Raw genomic sequence first — 25,499 nt, 5'->3', positions numbered from 1 at the left:
GGTGTTTGTAATCCAAATCAGGACAACAGCCAAAGGTGATCTGTTACTAATTTTTAGGTTACTGATTTTTAGGGACTCAATGACGGGAATAGTCCCACTGGATTGGCGCAGGGCGAACGTGGTGCCTATATTTAAAAAGGGATCAAAGTCTTTACCAAGTAACTATAGACCTGTTAGCTTAATTCTATAGCTGGGAAGATACTGGAGCGTTTAATAAAAGACCACATTGACGAGTTCTTGCTGAACAAAAACACTTTAAGCAACAGACAACATGGATTCATGAAAGACAGAAGTTGTCAGACAAACCTGATTTCTTTTTATGAGGTGGTAAGTAAAACCTTGGACAGAGGGGTGGCGGTGGACGTGGTATACTTTGATTTTGCAAAAGCGTTCGATACAGTTCCGCACACACGGCTCATGTGTAAGGTAAAGTCTACAGGTTTGGAAATATCAGTTTGTAAATGAATAGAAAATTGGCTAAAAGACAGAATTCAGAGAGTAGTGGTTAATGATTCTTACTCTGAATGGTCTAAGGCAGGGGTGTCCAAACTTTTTTCAAAGAGGGCCAGATTTGATGAAGTGAAGATGCGTGAGGGCCGACCATTTTGCCTGACATTCTTTGAACCATTGAAAATTCGGTCTAAGTGTGTCCATCCGAGCACTAATACACGGCCCAACAAGAATTCTCTTGCCTTTGTCGCACTCGTTCCCAACACACAGACGAATGCTCTGCACTTTAGGGGGCACAGTTAATTCTTAATGGTACCCCACACATTGGAAAATGTAGGGTGCTTTTGGGGCAGTGCAATAAATAAAAAAAAAAAAAAAAAAAAAAGCTCGGGAACTTCTTTCCCTGCATTTTTGTGAGGTAGGGAAGTCCATTGAAATTAATGGGCTGCCCTACACACAGTACGCAGCCACACAGATGTTGCATTTACGGGCTTAAAACAGGTGGTGAGGAGGCAACATAATGCCTCTTTACCGCCATTCAAATGCCTCTGCAAAGAGATCTGTGCATGGATTGCTTTTCAGAGGAGCAGGAGTCCTGGCTAATATCACACACAAGCCCTACAAAAGCAGTTTTGATGGTATAAGAATGGGGGGAGGGGGGTCCGGATTAAAAGTAACATGCACACAGACACAAGCACACAAATGCAGGCACACATACAGACAAATGCACGCCGCACACACATACAGACACATGCATACACATACATACAGACATATATGCACACACATACATACAGACATACATACAGACACATGTGCACACACACATACATACACACACACATACAGACATACATACAGACACATGCACATACACATACTTACAGACACATACAGAAATACATACAGACACACATGCACACACATAAAGACATACAGACACATGTGCACACACACGTACATACAGACATATATACAGACACACACATACACATACACACACACACAGACATACATACTGACACATGTGCACACACACATACATACAGACATAAATGCACACACATACAGACATACATACAGACACATGTGCACACACATACATACATACAGACACATGTGCACACACATACAGACATACATACAGACACATGTGCACACACACATACAGACATACATACAGACACATGTGCACACACACATACAGACACATGTGCACACACACACATACAGACACATGTGCACACACACATACATACAGACACATGTGCACACACACATACAGACACATGTTCATACACACACAGACACATGTGCACACACACACACATACAGACACATGCACACACACACACACATACAGACACATGTGCACACACACACACACACATACATACAGACACATGTGCATACACACACACATACAGACACATGTGCACACACACACACACATACATACACATGTGCGCACACACACACACATACATACACATGTGCGCACACGCACACACATACATACACATGTGCACACACACACACACACACACATACAGACACATGTGCACACACACGCATACAGACACATGTGCACACACACATACATACATACATACACATGTGCACATACACACAAATACAGACACATGTGCACACACACAGACACATGTGCACACACACACATACAGACACATGTGCACACACACACATACAGACACATGTGCACACACACATACAGACACATGTGCACACACACACATACAGACACATGTGCACATACACACACATATACAGACATACATGCACACAAATACAGACACATGCATACACATACATACATAAATACACACACATGAATAAAGGCCTTTTTAACACTAATCTAGCTTGTAGTACAGTACCTTTGCAGCTTCCTCATTCAGCCGGGTACTGCACTGTAGGGGGAAGCAGAGAGCACAGCACAATCCTCTGCACTTTACTTTCACCTTTGAAGCTCACGGAGCTTCTCACAGTGCCGGGGATCGGCTCATCTGACAGCCCTGATCCCGCAGCACAATAAATTGAGAAAGACCAGGCGGGCCGTTCAAAACCGGACCGCGGGCCGCAATTGGCCCGCGGGCCGGACTTTGGACATGCCTGGTCTAAGGTTATCAGTGGTGTACCCCAAGGTTCAGTGCTGGGACCCTTACTTTTTAACATCTTTATAAATGATATTGGGTCTGGGATCAAAAGTAACATTTCTGTCTTTGCAGATGACACCAAGATATGCAGTGGAATAACGTTAATTACAGGATGTCTCCAATTTACAAGCCGACCTCAATGCTCTGTCTAATTGGGCGACTATGTGGCAGATGAGGTTTAATGTTGATAAATGTAAAGTTATGCCCTTGGGGGCTAAGAATATGCATGCATCATACATGCTAGGGGGGAGTACAACTGGGGGAATCCATAGTGGAGAAGGATCTGGGGGTTTTGGTAGACCATAAGCTCAATAACAACATGCAATGCCAAGCTGCTGTTTCCAAAGCGAGCAAAGTCCTTTCTTGTATTAAGAGAGGTATGGACTCCAGAGAGAGAGATATCATTTTGCCCCTGTTCAAATCATTAGTAAGACCTCACCTGGAATATGCAGTTTAGTTTTGGGCACCAGTTCTCAAAAAGGATATCGGGGAACTGGAGAAAGTGCAGAGAAGGGCAACCAAACTGATAAGAGGCATGGAGGAGCTCAGCTATGAGGAGAGATTAGAGGAACTAAATTTATTCACTCTTGAGAAGAGGAGAATAAGGGGGGATATGTTCAAATATATTAGGGGTCCATATAGTGAACTTGGTGTTGAGTTGTTCTCTGTACGGTCAACCCAGAGGACACGGGGGCACTCTTTACGTCTAGAGGAAAAGAGATTTCATCTTCAAGTACGGAAAGGTTTCATCACAGTTAGAGCTGTGAAAATGTGGAATAGACTCCCGCCAGAGGTGGTTCTGGCCAGCTCAGTAGATTGCTTTAAGAAAGGCCTGGATACTTTCCTGATGGTACATAATATAACTAGGTACTAACATAGGTAAAGTTGATCCAGGGAAAATCCGATCGCCTCTTGGGGGATCAGAAAGGAATTTTTTTCCCCTGCTGTAGAAAATTGGAGCATGCTCTGCTGGGGTTTTTTTTCGCCTTCCTCTGGATCAATTGTGGGCATAAAATTGGGTATTTGGATTGTACGATTATTTTTTATTTTATTTATTTGTTTTTAAGGTTGAACTGGATGGACTTGTGTCTTTTTTCAACCTAACTATGTAACTATATGTGATCGATCTAGCAGCTCTTCCATAAAGTGAGCACTGCCTTTCTAGACCACAAAGTGAAAAATGCAAACAAGTCTGAAAAAGGGAAACTAATGCAGACACTAAATCTAAAGAATACGCTGAAAAACATTTTTTATGTTTTTTTTTTTTGGCGTAGATGCATTTTTTTCCCTAATGCTTCATTAAATGTTCTTCTACTTTAAAATGTATACTATGAACACATAAGCAAACACCACTGATTTCATATGAGCCTATACTAGATCAAAAAAAATACTGCATATACCTTCAGTCTGTCACCAAACACAAGTTACATCTTGATAACGCTTTTTTTTTTTGCTGTGCTTTAATCAGCAATTCAGTCCAAAAAATTTACAACTGATAGCATGTACATTTTTCTGTTACTTACACGATTGTAAAATTACATTGAATGACAACAGTAGAGACAAATTTAACAAATTTTCCCCTGGGAATAACTGCTGGCGACTTAGACAGTCCGCCTGCCAATTTTCTACTCCCTCTACTGGAACATTCTTTTCTGCCCAAGTTAGGATATGGTTCACCTCTCCCTGAGCTGAGAGACTCTTGGTGCCCCCTTGGTGATTAACATAGGGCAAAGCAGTGGCACTGTTGGATTGAATCCGGACTGGACAACTCTTTAAGCTGGATGTCCAGGTTTTCAGAGCCAGAAACACTGCTCAAATCTCTAGGATGTTGATGGGCAGGGCTCTTTCGAGTTTTGACCACTGTCCCTGGATAGTCGTCTCCTCTAGTACTGCTCCCCAGCCTGAGAGGCTGGCATCTGTCATTACTACTTTCCAGATTATTGGTCTGAAGGATTTCCCCTTCAGCAAATTCTGGCTTCGTAACCACCAACTGAGGCTTTGAAACACTTTGCGGACAGCCGTATTGGCAAGTCCAAAGCTTGGATCGTCTTGTTCCAAGCAGAGAGGATTCTGTTTTGCAACAGTCTTGAATGGAAATAGGCATAGGGGACTGCTTTAAATAAAGCTACCATCTTTCATAACAACCTTATGCAAAGGCGAATTACCTTGTATGGAGCTGATCTTTGCTGGAGGCAAGAACACCCTTTTATGGGCTGTATCTATGTTCAATAGATTGTCTAGATAGGCCAACACTGTTATGCTCTGTGCTCTCAACCTGGCTAGAGGTGGGGTCAGTATTTTTGTCAATACCCGTGCTGTAGCTAGCCCAAAGGGTAAAGCCGCGAACTGAATGTACCGTTGTTCCAATTTGAAATGCAGAAACCATTGGTGAGCGGGAAATATAAGGACATGCAGATATGCGTCCCTGATGTTGGACGCCAGAAGTTCTCCGCCTTGTAGGATGGAGACCACTGACCTGATCGACTCCATTCGAAATGAGCAAATTTTTAGATCCAGAATGGGCCTGACATCTCCATTCGGTTTTGGTACAGTAAACAGGTTTAAATAGAAAACTAAACCTTGTTCTTTTGTGGGGATCTGTACAATTATCCCTTGAGTCAATAATTGGTCTAATGCTTGAAACGGGGATTGTCCTTTCCCTGGATCCTTGGGAACATTTTATCTCAGGAAGTGAGATGGTGGAAACTCCCAAAACTCTAGTTTGTATCCTAGAGTCACTGTGGAGAGAGACCATCTGTCCTGAGTTTCCCTCTGCCAGACTTCTGCGACATGTAGAAGTGTTCCCCCAACCTTGGCGAGGGGGAGACGCCTTATGAAGAGGTCTTCGTATTATCTTTGTAGTCTTGCGGCTCCAGGTCTTCCTTTGAGCCTGGGCCTGACCCTGTGATTTTCCTCTGGAATCTGACGGTGGAAGCTGTCGCTACTGCCTAGAGGCGGATGCTCTTGGCGCAGGAGAGAAAGTCAGTTTAAATGAAGGACTTTTATACTTTGACTGGAAAAGAGTACTGTTTCCACTGGAAATTGGATGTATTTATCCAAATAATTGCCAAATAGTCGATCCCCATGAAATGGGAAACTAGACAGTAGGTCTTTGTAGAGTGCTTCGGCAGACCAACCCTTTAGCTAAAGCGTCCTATTCATGTGTACTAGCCAGGGCTTTTTTTCAGCAGGAACTAGGGGGAACTCTGTTCCACCACCTCTGGCTCAGGTCTTCTGCCCCCTGCTCACCACTACCCTGTTTCCCCCCGAAAATAAGACCTAGCATGATTGTCGGTGATGGCTGCAATATAAGCCCTACCCCCCAAATAAGCCCTACAAGGAGCTAGGGCTTATTTGGGGGGTAAGGCTTATATTGCAACCATTACCGACAATCACGCTAGGTCTCATTTTCAGGGAAACAGGGTATCAATTGGTAACACTGAAGTCCAGTTTCTGCTTTTACAAGCGATGGCTTATCTCCTAGTAGCTCCCACAGGTCAGATCTGCGCAGATCCCACTGAGTGCCGAACAGGGACAAGGAAGATACAGAATAGGTGCCCAGGGTTCAGTGCAGTCATGGGCAGGAGAGGGTGTGTGGTAGGCTGCACCCTTTGTGGTCTCAATTTTTTCCCTGGTGACCAGTTGTTGATGCTCCTACTGCATGATCTCCCTTGCAAGTGACTGTAGTATAGTATAGTATGCTGGGATGTATTACAGCCAGAAAGGTGTTTCAGCTTAATATTGCAACAAAGGTAAGACATATGACAGATGGTGGAGCTTTTAAGGAGGGGGAGAAGATGAGGGCAGTGGAGGGAGGGGGTTGTATGCAGAGGGAAGAGCTACTATTTGATGCCATTTGGCAGGTGTGTGTGTGGTGGGCATGGTTGAGTTCCTGCGCCTAATCTGAGAAAAAAAGCCCTGGTACTAGCATAAGTGCAAGGCGAGACGCCCGGTGAATAGAACCCTTTATAGAAGCTATGGCAAAACAGAATGCTTTTGGTAAATCGGCCAACTCACTGGCCTGTTGTGCAGGGAGCTCGTTAAGGGCCTCTGTGAACTGGTCTTTTAAGGACTGACAGATGCCTATAGCAGCAATTGCAGGCTGAGCAACAGTACCTGCTAAAGAAAAGGGGATTTTAACAGGAATTCCAACTTTTTATCTGTTGGATCCTTTAGCATTTGTGCATTGTCCACTGGACAAGTTAAACTTTTATGCACACTGGAAATCGCATCATTTACAGCTGGAACGTTCCATTTTTTGGTGAATTTTTCCTCCATAGGATAGAGAACTAAGAATCTCTTTGGAGGGAGAAAATGGTTATCCGGATGATCCCATTTGGTATAAATAAGCTTCTCTAGTAATGTGTGGACTGGAAACGCATGCACTGGTTGTAAAGGTTTCAAGGAACCCAAAGAAGAAACCAGACTTTCAGCTGACTCTGTTAGAGGTAACATGAAAGTGGAGCGAACTATGTCCATAAGGATTTGTACCTCAGATTGTGAAGCTGAAACTTCAACTGTTGTTTCCTCCGCAGAGGAGTAATCGGTTTGTTTTTCCCCGATTGTCTGAGGGTAATACCTCATCCTGTTCCCCTGGTAAGGGGTTTGGAGTGGGGGAGAGGGAGGGATCTAGCATGCATCTTATTCCCTTTAATGGAGGATGCGATTAAGGCCGCTAATCTTCATTCTAAGCCCTGCAGGGCAGAGGAAAACGCATCTTCAGTCACGTATACAGGGGCTGAAGTGTGAGAAGAATTTGCACCACCAAATGCTTCCAATGACTCACCATGGCTTGCCATGTCAGGTATCACCGGAGAGGATGACAATGTGGAGGCGTGTCTAGAGTTTCCAGCACCTGGGGGTGGTTTTGGTGCCTTAGTAGTAAGCCTTGAAGCCATAGTGCAAAGCACAAAAAGCAAAGGTGCTTTAAGAACTGTTCTATTTGAACAATAGCAGGAAAAACTGTGGTAGCATAGAATGATCTAATGCTAAACAATAAGTTTTATCCTGTACTGCAAATGCCTGTGTAAACCCCTCACATGCACCAGCGCTTCTGTGTCCTGCGACAGCCTTGCTTTAGCTGCACTGTCTGTTTCCCACAGTCTCAGCTTTAAGCTTTTTCAGGTGTGAGCCTGATTGTCTACGTGTAAAGGGATTTACAGTCTTTTTAGCAGCTTTTCAGATTTATGCTTGTTTAAACATAACCTGTATCCCTACCCACTCAGTTTCCCCATTTAGGGGGAGAGGAGACCCCCCTCCAGTTGCTGAGACAAACGCTGTATTAGCACAGATTTGCAAGGCTCTATACAATATTACTCACTCTAGAGGAGTTTTAAGGCATTTTACAATATAATTGAAAGAAAAGTCATAGGTGGACTTTGCAGTTCCTATGCTTTCCTCTTACCTATTCCTCGCTGCAGGATACTGCTGTAAACAGACAGTTCCAGACTTTACCCATGGAGGACATCGTGGTTAAACCTTCAAAGACTGGGGCCCTTCTAATAGGGGTTCCACTCCTTTGGACCATGTACAGCACCCCTCAGGGCAGCTTCAGGTAATGTAGCAAGACCAAAAAGAGTCCTGGTTCCTAGGGTCCAGCCCTCAAAGAGGAGTGTTACAGCCAAAACCTCGTTCTTCTATGCAAGGCCCAGGTACCATCCTGGAGACGCAGTGGCGGGATGGATCAGGTTGTGGAGGCTTTTTAAATCCAGCACGCATCCCTCCTGGAGCTTCGCAGAGCACATCTTGACTCATGCCAACAACTTTAGACACTGGCGAAAAAACTGAGGTACTCCTGGCATGAAGGAGGGGTTATACAGGGGAGTCAACTTCCTGTATTGGGTGTGCCAGTGTCAACACCTGTAGGTAGCTATAACCCACAAAGGAAATACTTAAGGCTCTGTGTCCTATGATGTACGATAAAAAAAAAAAAAAAAAAAAAAAAAAAAAAAAAAAAATGTGTTCCTATTTAACTTAATTACCCTGTGTTTACCCATAATTAACCCTTATTAACTCTTTCGTTCCACACAGCTATTCTGCTGCTGGACTTTTCTCGTATACCGTTAACAGTGATACTTTTAGTTTTCATTTCTATTGTTCTCTTTTTTCCTATCGGTCACGACATAGGTGGGCAGGAGAGAGGCAATCATTTGGAGAAGAGGGAGGCTGCTGTAGAGCAGAGGCTGACACTAAGTCCTGGGGGACCGACGCTTAAACCTGGTACAAACCAAGTTTAACGGGTTGAACGAAAAAAAAAAACTGTCAGCCCTGCTGCACTAACTATGCAAAGTTAGTATAGTGATCTCCCCTGCTGAGCTGTTGTGTTCTGACAGAGGGAAACCCCTACTGACAGAACACTCCGATCAGATACTGGTTTTCCAGCATGCTCGTCCGACAGAAGACTGCTAAATGGCCCAAATTCTGTTGGACTGGCTGCCATACCCATGGGCTGAATGTCAGTCATTGTTATTTGAACCGGCCGATGTCTCCCAACATTTGACCTGGGAGGGGGGAGGAAAGAATTATTTTTTCAGCTGGCCTAAAATAATAAAAAATACTAACTTGATCCAGGACCAAAAATAGGATAAGGACTAACATTCACATGAAAATACAAATCTAAAAAAAATAAAAAATAAAAAATAACACAAATCGCTACAGGCACATTAACAAATAAAATAAAAATATATACACTCTAAAAAAAACTATACATTGCTAATGCTATAAAATTTTACATTTAAATTAAAAAAATACATCTGACAAAACTAATAAAAAGTCTGCAATATCAAATAGCTGCTTTAATAAATGCAGAGATATCAGATGTTTGGCTGCCTTGGAATCTCTGGAGTATATTGAAAAGCTACAAATCAAATCCGCTAGATTTTCTAAAAGAAACTTATAAATTCAGTTGCAATATGATTAAAATGGCAAACCCAGAGGAATAAAAGCAAAGACAGGCAGGTATACTGGTTGCTACAGCCACACTCAGTGCTAATACCAATAAATTTTGTTTGCCTACTCCTTAGCAATCAGGTTTCGGTTTCTCACCATTCAGCACATTATCTATTTGTTGACAAATTGCTCTTTAGAGGCAGTTTCTTAGAAATTCAAGAAACTACAGCTGTCAGAATTGTCTTCAGCACAAGTAAGTTGTTTTGCCAAGCAAGGTATCTCACTACAAACTGTGATTATGTCAGCGAAGCACAAGTTGCATCTTGTTGATCGATAATACAGACTCAGGCACATTTAAATTGCTGTTTCTAGCCTATAGAAAAGCAGCATGTCATGGAAATCTGCAATACACAAACCATAAACACAAAATCTATAACCCAACATTTTTCCGTCCAATTTGGCAAGTAGAAGTCAGTAAGAAAAGAACAAAAATGCAACGTGGTTTATCCTAGCTCAACAAGGGAACAATTTGTCCTAAGTGACTTTGTTTATAAATATAAAACCAATTAGGATTTGAGATTATACTAAATGCATTAATTGGCTAACAGCATCTTCTCCTTACACAGCACTTTCTTTCACATATATGGGACACAATATCATGCCAGCAAGCATTTTTTATTTATTTTTTGTTATTGCAGACCCTCTCTTTGTAAGATAGCTGGTACAGCAGAAAGTGCCTTACATCTGTCTCTTGAGATCAGAAGAGAATTATATTTTGCCTTGGGATTTGAAAAACCATTCCAATTCCCTACAAAATGTTTGCATCAAAAAAAAAAAAAAAAAAAAAAAAAAAAAAAAAAGATATTTTGCCAGTACGGCTTTCTCTTTAGATACTGTGCAAAAATGAATCATGTTCAAACCTTTACAATAGGCTCTTTTAAGGATCTGTCTCTCTGGCACAGTTCACAAAAAGGGTAATAATTGCAACCATGCTCCAATTTAAAAACTTTCTATGGTATGCCTACTGATCAAACAAATCTGTTGACAAGGAGCATAAATACTCTACACTATCAAGATATAATACGGTTTGCCCTGTATAAAACTACAACCCCAATTCCCCAAAAAGTTGAGACACTGTAAAATCTACATAAAAACAGAATGCAATGTTTTTCAAATCTCAAACCCTTATTTTATTCACAATAGATCATATGCAATTGAGGTAGTAGTTGACTATGGAGGTATGTGTGTTCTTTCACCCTCCAAGCAGCCGATCAGACACAAATAGGCCTGATTGGCTGCTTCACTGGCAGGTAACTTCAAGGTAAACTAAGAACCAAAACCAGAAGTGACAAATCCTTGTTGACATCACACAGTGGGAGGAACATCTTCAGTTCCTGACACTGTGCACCAGGAACCGGATGGTGCCGATTACATCCGTATCAATCAGGAGATCCCAGTAAGGTGGCAGTGGTGGGAGGGACCCCCTTCCGCCGCCTGTAGAATCAATCCAGGGCCTTCATAACCACTAAGATTATTTTATATTGAAGGGAATCGGCGGCTGAAAAAAAATGATACCTCATCATTTGTATCACCCTTCCTATCCAGCGACGTACCAGTATGTTGCTGGATGGGAAGTGGTTAAAGTAGGGGTCTCAAACTGGCGGCCCTCCAGCTGTTGCAAAATGACCCCATGAGGCATTGCAAGGCTGACAGTTACAAGCATGACTCCCACAGGCAGAGGCATGATGGACAAGCGGCGCTGCAAGCAGTGCAGCGTTCTCTAAGCTGCCTATGTGTACAGCTGATATCATCTGGTGACTAAGCTTGATCCTTACCACCCAGCGTGCAGCATTACACCTCTGCCTCCAAGCCGAACACTTCAGATGGAGCTGAAATAAACACCTCCCCCTCGGTCATCAGACTGGACTCATCAGCTCTGCAGCCCATTGAACACCTATGAAGTGAGTGTCCCTAGGAACGTTGTTCCATTCGTTTACACTGACTTTTCATACAACGCTCTGGGTTCTTTCAGATGATTGATTGCATTCATTAGGCATTCGATAGCTGTGCACATTGGTCTTTGGTTTTCACCTTTCCAAAGTTATAATTGAGAGATCTGAGGAGCTTTTCATTATCAAACATCTGTCCGTTTTATGATTGGTGTTTTTTATGTGTTTTAGATCCTGCAGGGATCAGATGTCTGTGTTCATTGTTTACATTTAATAAATGACATTTTAAAGTCTTTTTCACATCAATCTACTAGTCCCTTTGATGCGCTGTTTTTGATCGTTTTTTCAGAGGCATGATGGGACTTGTAGTTTTGCAACAGCCGGAGGGCCACCAATTTGAGACCCCTGGTTAAATGCATGTTACTTACAAGAGACTGCTGCTGAGTGTCACTGTCTTGTGATGTAAGTAGACCTTCTAGCTACATATAAGTTTATATGAAGAGGGATGGGTGATCTTGGCCAGCACTGGGACTAGACACTCCCAGAAGTGGAGAGAACTATGAAAGAGATAGTCAAGTAGAGCCAAACTGCCAAGATTACATAGGGAGCGCTGGTAAGATTGTGTGGGACTTGGTGTCACCCTTATTCGGAAAGGGTTACCACTTGTATGTGGACAATTATTACACAAGCGTGACACTTTTTTTAGTCACTTGTTTGATCATCAAATTGGCGCATGTGGCACCGTGCGATCTCATCGCAGGGGCTTTCCCCAGCTGCATGTAGATTCCTGTCTCAGGATGGGGGAAGAGAGCCTGCTTGAGATTTAATTTGCTCGCTGTGAAGTGGAGGGATAAAAGTAATGTTTTGGTTCTTTCCTCCCTTCACGCAGACACGACTGTCCAAATTACTATGGCGACTGGTGTTGTGGAGAAACCCCTCTGTGTCCATGAATATAACCTCAACATGGGAGGGATGGACCTCAATGACCAGTTGTTGGGGCTGTACCTACTTGCCCGTAAGCCCAGACGCTGGTTAAAAAAAGAAAAAAAGAAAAGTGTCTCTATTTCAATTGGCTGTGCTGAACGCTCATGTACTATACAGAGCTTCAGGATGAACTGGATCCTTCCTTAAATTCCAGGAAGAGATCATCGAAGCCCTTCTGTTTCTAGACAGTGCTCTGGCCCAACTTCCCAACGCAAATGCAGTAAGCCGGCTGCATGAGAGGCATTTTCCACATGTCCTCTCTGGTACCTCTGCGCAAAGAAACCCCCAAAGAAGATGTCGTGTCTGTAGAAAGCGTGGATTTAGGCGTGACACCCGTTTTTATTGCCCCTCCCTGTCCTGACCAACCTGGTCTTTGCATTGGTCACTGTTTTGAACACTATCACACACTAGTTGAGTATTAGCGTAGGGTACAGCACCACTCAGACATAGGCACACGTACACAGGGTCTCGAAAGATGTGATGGCCATCACATTTTGAGAGACCCTAATCTGCAATGTTCAGTTTATAGTTTTTTTTTTTTTTTTTTTATTTACAGTTTTTATAAAATAAAACCAAAAACAGTTGTGTTTTTCTTTTCTCTCTATTGTTCTCGCTCTATTCGCTCTCTACTTTCCACTCTACTGTTCGCTCACTATTGTTCTATATCTATCGTTCTCTCTTGGTTTTATTTTTACTGTGTTTAATTGTATTTGCTTTGCAGGTATGGTATGTTATACTGTAATGTTTGTTTTATTGTTAACTATCATTTGCTTAGCAGGTATGCCGTTCAGCTGCAGCACAGATTTATTTATCTTGACAGCAACAGCGTTTGCTCCCACGATAGATAAAGCCATGACTCCAGCGCTGTAGGAGGTGATTTCACCAGAGTAATAAAAAAAAAGCATATATGCCGAAGCATGGGGGCAGCAGGGGTGGAGGAAGGATTTGCTCCTAACTTTTGGGGCGGATGCCCCCATGCTTCTGCATATATTTTTTTAGGCCATTCAGCTGCAGCACTGATTTATCTATCTTGTCAGCAACAGTGTTTGCTCCCACGATACATAAAGCTGTGACTCCAGCGCTGTAGGAGGTGATTTCACCACCACAGTTTAAAACAAAATGGTGCATGTATGGTCCACAGGCTGCAAGAAAAAAAAAAAAGAAAAAAAGTACCGGTCACTACCTATTGCTATCATAGGGGATACTGATCCCCCTGCTCTCACGCAAAGGATGAACGCAAGCGCCTGTCTGGCATCAAATGTAAACAGCAATTGCACCATGTATGTGAGGTATCACCACAAAGGTCAGATCGAGGGCAGTCATTTTAGCAGTAGACCTATGTAAATCCAAAGTGGTAACCTGTAAAGGCTTTTAAAAATGTATCTAGTTTGTCACCACTGCACGTTTTGCGCAATTTTAAAGCATGTCGTGTTTGGTATCTATTTACTTAGACCAGATTTTATTTCATCAAACATTTGGGCAATATAGTGCGTTTTAAAGGGGAGGGCCAGCCGAAATTATAATTTTTTTTTTTAAGTCAGCGGCTACAAACACTGTAGCTGCTGACTTAATAAGCAGACTTACCTGTCCAGGGCGCCCGCAATGTCGGCCGCCCGAGGCTGACCCGTCACTCGGCTCTCGGGTCCCAGCGCCGCCATTCTAAGGAAAACAGGCAGTGGAGCCTTGCAGCTTCACTGCATGTTTCCTACTGCACATGCAGGAGTTGCTCAGCGCTTTGTCAATGGGTCACGCTGTGTTCTGGGACACACAGTTCTCAGAACACACAGCGCCCCATTACCCATAACACAACACTGAAGATCACCACTGAGTAGGAAGAGGCAGATTAGGATGATCTGCCTAGCAACAGGCATTTCTGGTAAGTTTAAAAAAAAAATCATATTTTTTGCAACATTTTAATGTAGTTTTGTTTTTCAGGGTGCAATTAAAATGAAAAAAGTGTGTTTTTCCCCCCCAAAAAAAAAACGTATTTGAAAAATCGCTGCACAAATACTGTGTGGAAAAAAAAAAAAGAAGAAACACCCCCCATTTTAATCTGTAAGGCTTTAGCTTTAAAAAATAAAAAAAGTTATTATTATTATTATTAATATTATATATATATATATATATATATATATATATATATATATATATATATATATATATATATATATATATAATGTTTGGGGGTTCAAGGTCATTTTCTTGTTAACAAAAAATGTCAGAAAGGTCTTCAAGTGGTTAGAAGAGTGGGTGATGTGTGACATAAGCTTATAAATGTTGTGCATAAAATGCCAGGACATGTTGAGTCCTTGGAATATTTTATATTTTGACACAAGTTTCGGCAAAAATACTTTTTTTTGCACCAAGTTGTCACTAAATGATATATTGCCCAAACACGTCATGGGCATATGTGAAATTACACCCCAAAATACATTCTGTTGCTTCTCCCGAGTACGGGGAAGCCACGTGAGACTTTTTGGGAGCCTAGCCGCGTGCGGGACCTCGAAAACCAAGCACTGCCTTCAGGCTTGCTAAGGGTGTACATTTTTGATGTCACTCCTCACTGGAGGCCATGGAATGCCCTGATGGCACAACCCCCCCCCCCCCAAATGACCTCATTTTGGAAAGTAGACACCCCAAGCTATTTGCTGGGAGGTATGGTGAGTATTTTGCAGACCTCGCTTTTTGTCACAAAGTTTTGAAAATGGAAAAAAATAAATTTCTTCATTTTCAAAAACAAACGAGAGCTGCAAAATACTCACCATGCCCCTCAACAAAAAACTTGGGGTGTCTACTTTCCAAAATGAGGTCCATGGGGGGGGGGGGGGGGTATAGTGGTTTTGTGCTATGTTGGCATTTTACAGCCTTCGAAACTGTTATCGGTAGTGAGGCGTGAAATAAAACATATTACGCCCTTAGAAATCCTGAAGGCGGTGCTTGGTTTCCGGGGCCCCGTATGAGGCTACACATGTGGTATCCCCATACCCAGAAGCAGCAAAATTTATTTTTGGGTGCAATTCCACATATAACCATGGCATGTGTGAGCAAAATATCATTTTGTGACAACTTTTTGTGTAAAAATAAAATAAAAAAACAATAAAAGTTTGTCATTATTCAATCACTAGGGACAAATTTTTTTTAACAATGGACTCAACATGCCTCTCCTCAATTTATTTGGGGTGCCTACTTTCCAAAATGGGGTCATGGGGGGGGGGGGGTGATATGTCCTGCCATTTTAGCACCTCAAGAAATGAGATAGGCAGTCAAACTAAAAGCTGTGTAAATTCCAGAAAATGTACCCGCTTGTAGTCGCTAACTTTTGCGCAAACCAATAAATATACGCTTATTGACATTTTTTTTTTTTTTTTTTTACCAAAGACATGTGGCTGAACACATTTTGGCCTAAACCACCAGGAATGTCACCTTCTGGGATAATGTAGGTAAGGAAATCTCCCGAATATTCTCGAATGGAGGTTTCAGGAGAACCGATAGCACCAAGTTTAAATCCCATGGCGCCAAAAGAGACCGTAGAGGCTGAGCCACATGCCGGACTCCTTGAATGACGGTACAAACTAAAGTGTGAGTGGCTAGGGGTCCCCGAAAAAAGACTAAGGCAGACACCTGGCCCTTGATGGTGCTCAAAGCCAGCTTCTGCTCAACACCCTGTTGAAGATAAGCGAAGATCCGAGCCATAGGCGAGGATCAAGGATGAACGCCACTCGACTCACCATGAAATGTATGCTTTCCACGTACGATGGTATATCTTACTAGATGTGGACTGCCGCGCCTTCGCCATAGTAAGGATCACTGATCTCGACAAATGTCTATACCTTAGTACCTGCCTTTCAATGGCTAGGCCATTAAAACCAGTTACTGTAAAGCAGGATGGAAGCCCAGCCCTCGGTACAACTGGTCCTCTTTTAGAGGTAGTTTCCAAGGGATGTTTATGGCCACCGGAAGATTTCGCCCTCGGTCCTTCGTAGGCACCACAGGGACACTAGGGTGACAGGGGCGTTTGCCAGAGTAACTTGCGAGACTGCCACAAGCACCAGTTACTTCCCGTTGAACTGAGCCTGTTGAAGGGGCCGACGTTTAAGAAAAACTACTAACCTGGTCAGGATTCACTCCAGAGTCAGACCCAGGTAGCCCAATTTCCTGGACAGGGCTAGAGGGGACCTTGGGTAGTTTAGATGTCACCTGAACCTTTACAGGAATTATACCCACACAAGGAGACACAGGGTCCCCTTAAGTGGACATATTCTGTCCCCCTTCTTTGGTACCCCAAAAGGTTACATTTGTGGACCCCCTTGACGCTCACAAAGGAGGTCAAGGAATCTGGAAACCAGGAAAGATGTCCCCCACCCCAGCAATGGGTGAGGGGCAGACCTTCATGCTGAAGGAGTCTTGCCAGTGGATCCACAAAGGGTGATTTTGGTTGTTCCCATTCCTTATAGGGAAACCTGTCAAAAAAGGCAGATAAGGACACACTCTTGGTGTGTGAGGTGACTTATGCATAACAAAGGATCAGCCGCATCCCCTATCTTTAGAGTCTCCCAAACCACAGTAATAAGTGCATCCACCAGTGCTTTTTCACTCGCTGCTGAGACGGCAGAGGACTTCATCTTCACTATCGGATGGGTCGGGGGGAGAGATATTAAACTACCCTGGATGGGCCACATCCCCGGTAGCATCAGGCTCAGAATCAGATGAGACAAACTGAGCAGTTGAACGCGGGGGGCCCTTCCTCCCGGGTCTTTGCCCACATGCTACTTCCACCCGAGATACTAATGACTCCAGGACCACCGTCAGTGCAACCATGGGAAGCTGGAGTTCCAAAGGACCTGCCACCTCTGTGAGGGGACCAGTGGGATAAAATGGATCAAAGGGGGGCACCTGCCCCTTCAAGGCGTAGGCTTGGACTACAATCTGTCTGATCCATCTGGATATGGTGGCTGACGAGACCGCCATGCCTTTCTTTGGACCAGCCACTGAAACAAACAGCGAATCTGACTTCTGGAAGGAAGCCATGGCAGACAGACAAATACACCTTCAGAGCCCGAAACACATCCAGAGCGTGAAGGGCCACCTCCTTAGGATGTGTCAACTTAAGACACAGAGATGGTAACACAATGTCCTCATTGATATGAAAAGCTGAGACCACCTTCGGCAGAAGAGACTGTTGCGGATGCAACCCCACCTTATCCTTATAACCAGATAGGGCGACTTTCAGGACAAGGCCGCCAGTTCCAAAACCCTCCTGGCCGATGTGATGGCCACAAGAAAGACCACTTTCTGGGAAAGAGTCAACAGGGGAATCTCCCTGATATTTATAAATGGGGGTTTTTCAAGCACCGATAACACCAGGTTTGGATCCCACGGAGTTAACGGTGGACGCACTGAGGGACTACATGTCGCACCCCTTGAACAAAAGGTACTCACTAATGAGTAAGACGCCAGGGGTCGCTGAAAAAAAGACCGCCAAGGCTGATATTTGCCCCTTAATGGTGCATAACGCCAATTTCTGGTATACTTCTTAATGAAGAAACAGCAAGATCCTGAATATAGAAAAGGAGCGTGGATGCCATCCTTTCTCCTCACGCATGGAGAAGTAAGCCTTCCAGGTCTGACGATATATATCTTCCGAGAAGAAGATTTCCGTACTCTCAACATAGTGGGGATCACAGAGTCTGACAGACCCCGGTTCCTCAACACCTGGCTCTCAATAGCCATGCCGTTAAAGCCAGCGATGGTAAAGCAGGATGGAGAATTGGACCTGGAGACAGAAGGTCCTTTCGTAACGGCAGTCGCCATGGGCCGTCTGCCACCAGGCGCACTAGGTCTGCGTACCAAGGCCACTGAGGCTGATCTGGGGCGACCAGAATTACTGGGATCCCTTTCGACTTCCACCCTGCAGAGCAGACGTGGTAACAGCTTCAGAGGAGGAAAGGTGTAGATCAGCCGGTATTGATCCCACGGAGCCACCAGCGTGTCTGCCCACGGATCTCTTGTTCTGGACACAAATCTCTGCACCTTCCAATTGAGACGAGAGGCCAGAAGATCCACATCTGGTGTGCCCCACCACAGGCACAGTAGCCTGAACACCTCCGGATGCAACGCCCATTCTCCTGGGTCCAGCATCTGGTGACTTAGATAGTCCGCCTGCCAGTTCACTACCGGGATGTAAATGGCCGACTGGGCCGGTACATGTCGCTCTGCCCATCGAAGTATTGAGCGACCTCCCGTGTGGCGGCTGAGCTTCTTGTTCCTCCTTAGTGATTGACTTATGGCACCGCAGTGGCGTTGTCGGACTGGATTCTGATCGGACGTCCTTGCAGTCTCATCGACCATGTGATGAGGCACTGGGGACCTCAGCCACCAGATCAGAGAATCTATAACTGGCTCACCTGGATCTGTCGATCCAGGGACAACGGAGATTTGTCCCATTTTGTCAAAATCTCCTTCTGCAGAGCTCTGGTGTGGAACTGGGCATATGGTACTGCCTCGAAGGAGGCCACCATGAGCTCCAGGACTCGCATGCAGAAGCAAAGAGACAACCACTTGCGGTTCATCAGCAGCTTTACCGCGGCTCTGAGAGTCTGCAGCTCGTCTGAAGGGAGAAAAACTCTTGCTTCCCTGGAATCCAGCTGCAAGCCTAGGTACTCCAGATGGTGGGTCGGTACTGCCACCGACTTCTTTAGTCGTAACAGCCACCCAAATTCTGGCACGGTCTGCATGGAGATCGTCACATCCTCTTAATTCTGATGCAGAAGATGCTCTCAGGAGAAGCTTGTCTAGATATCCCACGATCGCGATCCCACGTTGCCGCAGCAACGCCAAAACTGAAGCCAATACCTTGGTAAAGACCCGGGGGGGCGATGCCAAACCAAAAGGAAGAGCCACAAACTGGTAGTGAGCTTCCCCGACTGCAAACCGCAGAAACTTTTGATGCTGGCGGCATATAGGTATGTGCAGGTATGCATCCTGGATGTCCAAGGACACCAGGGAGCTCCCTTGATGAAGTGCAGCAACTACTGAGCGAACCGAGTCCATTCTGAACCTCTGGACTTTCACAAAGTGATTGAGGGCTTTTAGATCCACGATTGGACGTACCCCTTCCTTCTTGGGAACTACAAACAGGTTTGAGTAGAAACCCTGGAAACGTTCTGATTCCAGAACAGGTACAATCACCCCCGGCAATTCAGCAGGCCCCTTACTGCCCCCAAGTGGTATGCTGGAGGGGAAGAATCTGTTTTGCGGCCAAGAGAGGAACTATTTTGTAGCCGTAGGAAATCAGATCGCAGACCCATTGGTCGGACAGTCGAGAGGACCACTGGGCTGCAAACTCCTGAAGGTGACAACCCCACCCAAGTCATTGGTGGGGGCAAACCTTCATGCGGTAGCAATTTTGTTTGCAGGCTTGCGGTTCCAGGGATGTTTCTGTCCTTCCGTGGTCGTCCTGTCGGGCTGGGGACATTTAGCCGAATCTCCGGGCGGATGAAAAAGTCGTTTGTGAGCGGAAAAAGAAGCCCCTGGCCTACGGCATGGCTCCTTAGCCTTCCTGGCCTGTGGGAGTAGAGTACTCTTACCTCCTGTGGCATTCTTAATAATGTCATCTAATGAGGCTCCAAAGAGCCGCTCGCCAAGGAATGGAAGATGCGCCAGGGCTTTTTTGGATGCCTGGTCAGCAGGCCAGCATTTCAAGCAAATCAGGCGACTCGGCACCACTGCTGACACTGAAACCCTGGATAACAGAGGGAGAGCATCCATGGCTGCGTCACAAACGTACTCAAGGCCTTGCAATAATTGGTCTGCTAGTTCCAAGCAGACAGGAGAAGCCTGCTCTCCCAATTTGCAGTGCAACAGCTTTGCCCACTCAGTGTCTGGGACACAAGTGTGGATTGCCAGTACTGGTCGCACGGCTGACCCCATAACTGTAAACAAGGACCGAGCCACTGCTTCTGCCTTCCTGTCTGTGGGATCCTTAAATGCAGGAGTCCCCTGTACCGGGATCAAGGTTACTTTGTTTAACCTGGATACTGGGGAGTCCACGACCGAAGGAGCCAACCATTATTTGAGAAGGCTCTGCTCAAAGGGGTAATGCACCGCCATGTATTTGGGCTTCAAAAAGGTCCATTGCGGGCGACCCCATTCCTTGTAAATGAACTTGTCAAAATAAGACAGATACGGGAACACCTTAGGTGAACGGGCTAGCTTACGGGACCCAAAAGGGGCCGCTACCTCAGCGGAGGAATCTGCTGGCTCTTGAATCCTCAGGGTATCACGCACAGCTGTGATAAGTGCTCCAACAAGCGCTTTGTCGTGCACGGACCCGGATGGGGACTCATCAACACTGTGAACGGTCCTGGTCAGCATCATCTGAAACAGAGCAGGGGTCACCAGCCTCAGCGGGGCCAGAGTCTTCGTCAGAGCTCTCCCCAGAGGAGGGCAGGGGCCGGTTTTTAGCACCTTTGCGCCCACGCACCGCCTCCAACTTAACAAATGAATTAAGGAACGCCAAGGTATCCAAGGGCACTGCGCAGTCCACAGGCGACCCGGTTGCAATTGCCTGGATTTCGGGGGAAGAAACACTAGTTTCTGAAGCCATGCTGACCCTACCCTGTCTGCCACCCGAAGGGGACTTAGGGGCTCTTTCCAGCAGGACTCACCACCCTGAAGGGTTCTGCGCTATCCAGCAGGTAGTGCCTGTAGTCTGTTGGCTCCCAGGTGCAGAGGAATCGGCTATGTCGGTGGAAGCAGCTGCTAATGGCGCTGAAACCGCTCTGTAGTGTGTTCAGGCTCAGAGAAAATGGCCACCCAGCACAAGGACTTAAACACATGGAAAATGGCCGCCAGAGCACATGCTGCCGCTAGAGAACACTGAAAAACGTGTTCAGACTTTCAGAAAATGGCCGCCAACGTCCAGTATAAGGACAAATCATAGGCAAAACGGCCACCAAAGCCCAGGAGAGCATGCTTTCCCTTGCCCACAGCTAAGATGGCCGCTGTATGCAAAAGCCATGAGGGACAGAGCGAAACAATGGCGGTGAAACAGCGCTGCACAGGACACAAGCACAGCCTCACAGGCACCTCCAGGGACATGAAAAACAGGACCCAGGACACAGCCAACCAGCGCAACCCGCCGCCCAGGTGAGCGCCCCCCCCCCCCCCCCGGAGAGTCCCTGCACAGACACACACCGCTCTGCAGCATCCCCCACAGGGAGGGGGAGGGAGAAAGGGACAGGGAGAGAAGAGAGGGAGGCGAGGGACCCCCCGAATCGACCTCCCAGGTAATGCCCAGCTTCTCAGCCCCACCGAGGTGGGGAGAGCTGTACTTACCAGTCCTGAAGAGCTGGGAGACATTCCATTACAGACCCACTCACTGATTAGTACAGGGTGGCTGCTGGCCTGGCACACTGACGCAGACATCAGTAGCCCGGTCATGTGTGTGTCAAACATAAAAGCGACGACCTCTGGAGCTGAGGTTTCGTCGTGGCTGACCCAGCATGGAGCTCTGGCCTGCACACGATCGATGGCCAGACTGGGGAAACTACAAGGATAAGGGTATCCAGCCTGTCACCCAGCCGGCTGTTGATAGTAGCTCACAGGATCTATCATCTTGCAGAAAAAGCCAAGCTTCTGTAGATGGGCCCTTCAGGGTTCCTAGGTCCTTCTCCTTCACTAGGCAAAATAAAAACTCATGACTGCATGGCAGGCTGGAGGGTTGTTACCTGAGGGACCGCCCCCTGGGTGGAACTGGAAGGTTCTGTGTGTTACATAACATGTAATGCCTAGTATTCTCCTAAAGGTGGGCGTAACAACCCAATGGATAAGAGGATCTGTGTTGGTCGGTGAATATAAGAGAAAGCTCAATTTTGGTCTCACCACTCCAAATGACTTTGTGCGAGAATGTTTGAGACTCGTCTGTGCTGTCTGGCGTATTGTAAGCGGGATACTCTGTGGCATTCGCATAGTAATGGCTTTCTTCTGGCGACTCGACCATGCAGCCCATCTTTCTTCAAGTGCCTCATTGTGCATCTTGAAACAGCCACACCATATGTTTTCACAGAGTCCCGTATTACACCTGAAGTTATTTGTGGGTTTTTCTTTGCATCCCAAACAATTTTCCTGGCAGTTGTGGCTGAAATTTTAGTTGTTCTACCTGACCGTGGTTTGGTTTCAACAGAATCCCTTATTTTTCCATGTGAAGATTAGAGTTTGAACACTGCTGATTGGCATTCCCCATTCCTTGGTTTTCTTTATATCCCTTCTCTGATACAGTTAAACTACCTTTTCCCACAGATCGTTTGACAATTCTTTTGCTTTCCCCATAACTCAATCCAGAAACGTCAGTGCAGCACTGGATGAAAGATGCAAGGGTCCGTCAGGAGTCCAGAAAACTTATTGACCTTTCATAAACACACACACTAATTACAAGCAAAGAGATCTCAGGTGAGGATGGTTACCTTTAACAGCCATTCAAATCCCTTTGTGTCAACTCATGTGCATGTTATCAGGCCAAAATCACCAGGGTGTTGAAACTTTTGATCAGGGTCATTTGGGTAGTTTCTGTTGTCATTATTATTTAAAAAGAGTAAACACAGTTGATAAATAAATGGCTTCAGCCAAACCCTGAGTTAAAGAAATGTTTTTCTATTAAAATGGCCAAGTGGTCAAAAATTCTGCCAGAGTATGTAAACTTATGAGCACAGCTGTACATCAACTTTAATATCCTGTAGTCAACAGGGTTTATACAATAAGCCAACTCAAATAGCAATGGCCTCTGTATTTGGAGATCCGAGTATGAAGTAAATATGTATGGTGAGTAGTAAAATAGATGCACAAGGATCCTAACCTGCAACATTTTCAGGCAGCAGTTACGCTATAGTTGAGCAGAAATTTGCACGTTTGCCCTACGTGTATTCTATGACTTCACAGGCTGCAAAGCGCACTTCCATCAGCACATCCTGGTTTCCCAGATTCTTCACAAGTCTCAGTGGAAAAACTGTTAGAACAGCAGCAGCCTCCAAAAATCCCTGCTTGAAATATATAGTTTTTTCAGATATGCTAACCTTCTGGACAAATGAAGGTGATGCATCAGAAACTATCAGTTGCCACAAACTGGCATGTAAGTTTTTTTTTAAGGCACAAGCTTTCATTCAGATTGGATCAGTTACAGAGCTAAGGCAAAACATTTAACACTGACTGGGGTGCTTACAATGATCGGATTTAATTTGTGTAAAACCTTTATCCTAAAAGGAAAAACTGTTGCTGGAACTGCTTATAAAATATTAGTTGGGAGTTCGGTTTCAATTTGTTAGCATATTTAAATCTGCTAGTACATCTAATACGTGAAATGTTTGACTGTAGCAGGAGGTGGTTTGTTTGCTGAAGGGCTGGAGAGCAATACAAAAATTAATGTCTGCAGGTAACAGTGAAGCATGGTGGAGATTGTTTGTAAGTTTGGGGGTCTGCGTTTCTGCAAATAGGGTTGGAGATTTAACCAGGATCAACGATGTCCTCAATGCTGAGAAATACAGGCAGATATCCATCATGCCATACCATCAGGGAGACGCACGATTGGCCCCAAATTTATTCTGCAGCAGGACAATGACCCCAAACATACAGTCAATGTCATTGACAACTATCTTCAGCATAAAGAGAAGAATAGGGTCCTGGAAGTGATGGCTTGCCCCCCCCCCGCACAGACCTCTGATCTCAACATTATTGGTTCTTTTCGGGATTACAGGAGGAGACAGAAAGATTTGAGGCAGCCTACATCCACAGATCTGTGGTTAGTTCCTTCAAAAACTGTGTTCAAGTGTACCTAGAAGAATTGATGCTGAAGGCAAAATGAGGTCACACCAAATATTGATTTGATTTTTTTCTTTTGTTCATTTACTTTTCATTTTGTTAATTGATAAAAATAAACTATTAACACTTCTATTTCCGAAAGCATTCTTAATTTACAATGTTTTATCACACCTGCTTAAAACTTTAGCACTGAAATGCAAATTATAAATACTTTTTTTGCATTCATGCAAAGAAATACAAAGAACAGGATTCCTTTCTAACACAAGTAAATAGTACAAAAAAAGACACATCAAGAATAGGAAATGTTGGGGTAACATATACTTTAATGCTGCCAGCATTTCTCCCATTATCTGCACTACGTCCTCTTACAGCTTTTCTCGCACTGCCTGCAGAAAATTATTTTGCAAGGCTCCTTTCACTGTACACAATGCACCATTTCACTTTCTGTGCCTGTGTACACTGAACACCAACCTTGATCTTTCAACACAATATCATCTCCACTAGTTACAATCTAGTTCCTGTGCAAGCTTCCAAATATAAAATACCATACAATTTCAAAAGCATGTAGAAGTCCTGTATATGCTAAACTCTGTCTCTCTGACTAAAACCACAAAAACATTTGTCAGGCCACGTTCTACCCTTTATTAGAATGGTTATGTGCAGCTGTCCCACAAATTTGCACACAGGATAAAAGTAAATGACAGTTCATATGTGACCCTTTGCCCAAGCCCACACAATTCATCTACTTCCCTGCCCCAATTTTCATGGCCACCTGTTGCTCTGCTACTCTTTTCAATAAATGGCTTTCACTCTGGCTCCTCTCTGCCTACTGGTCCACAAACTGCTGTTTTGCCTTCTGAGATGGCACACTTGACCAAACAATGTATCTAGCTAAAATGCTGCCTGATTGGGAAATACATATCAATTTGTTTTAATCACTTACAGACCAAACATTATACAAACTAAATCAATCTGTTCATAAACTAGTACACATTTGTAGTGAACGGTTAATGAAAAGGCACAATACATCACAATCAAATCAATGTTGTTCAAAAACAAAGCACACAATAACATGATTACCCAAACCAATCTTTTACTATATTTTTCCATCCCTTAATAACATGCTGGTGGAGATTTAAAACAGACGAAAGAGATTTTCTCTAAGCATAATCATAGAAAATCCTATTCATGTAAAGGGGAAACAAAAAAACTTAAGTATTAATTCATCTAACTTGAAGAAACT

At 44.6% G+C, this 25,499-nt stretch overlaps 1 protein-coding gene across 7 annotated transcripts in view; it reads right to left on the bottom strand.

Moving 5' to 3' along the window:
- Positions 1–25,499, bottom strand: part of BIRC6 (baculoviral IAP repeat containing 6) — a 597,017-nt gene that overhangs the window by 46,107 nt on the left and 525,411 nt on the right. The window lies entirely within an intron of this gene.

Source organism: Lithobates pipiens, unplaced genomic scaffold (genome assembly GCF_037356315.1).
Source record: "Lithobates pipiens isolate NorthernLeopardFrog02 unplaced genomic scaffold, aLitPip1_a1.2 Scaffold_18, whole genome shotgun sequence".
Lineage (NCBI taxonomy): Eukaryota > Metazoa > Chordata > Amphibia > Anura > Ranidae > Lithobates > Lithobates pipiens.
Note: the sequence above shows the minus strand (reverse complement) of the source record. Positions and strands in the feature narration are given on the sequence as shown.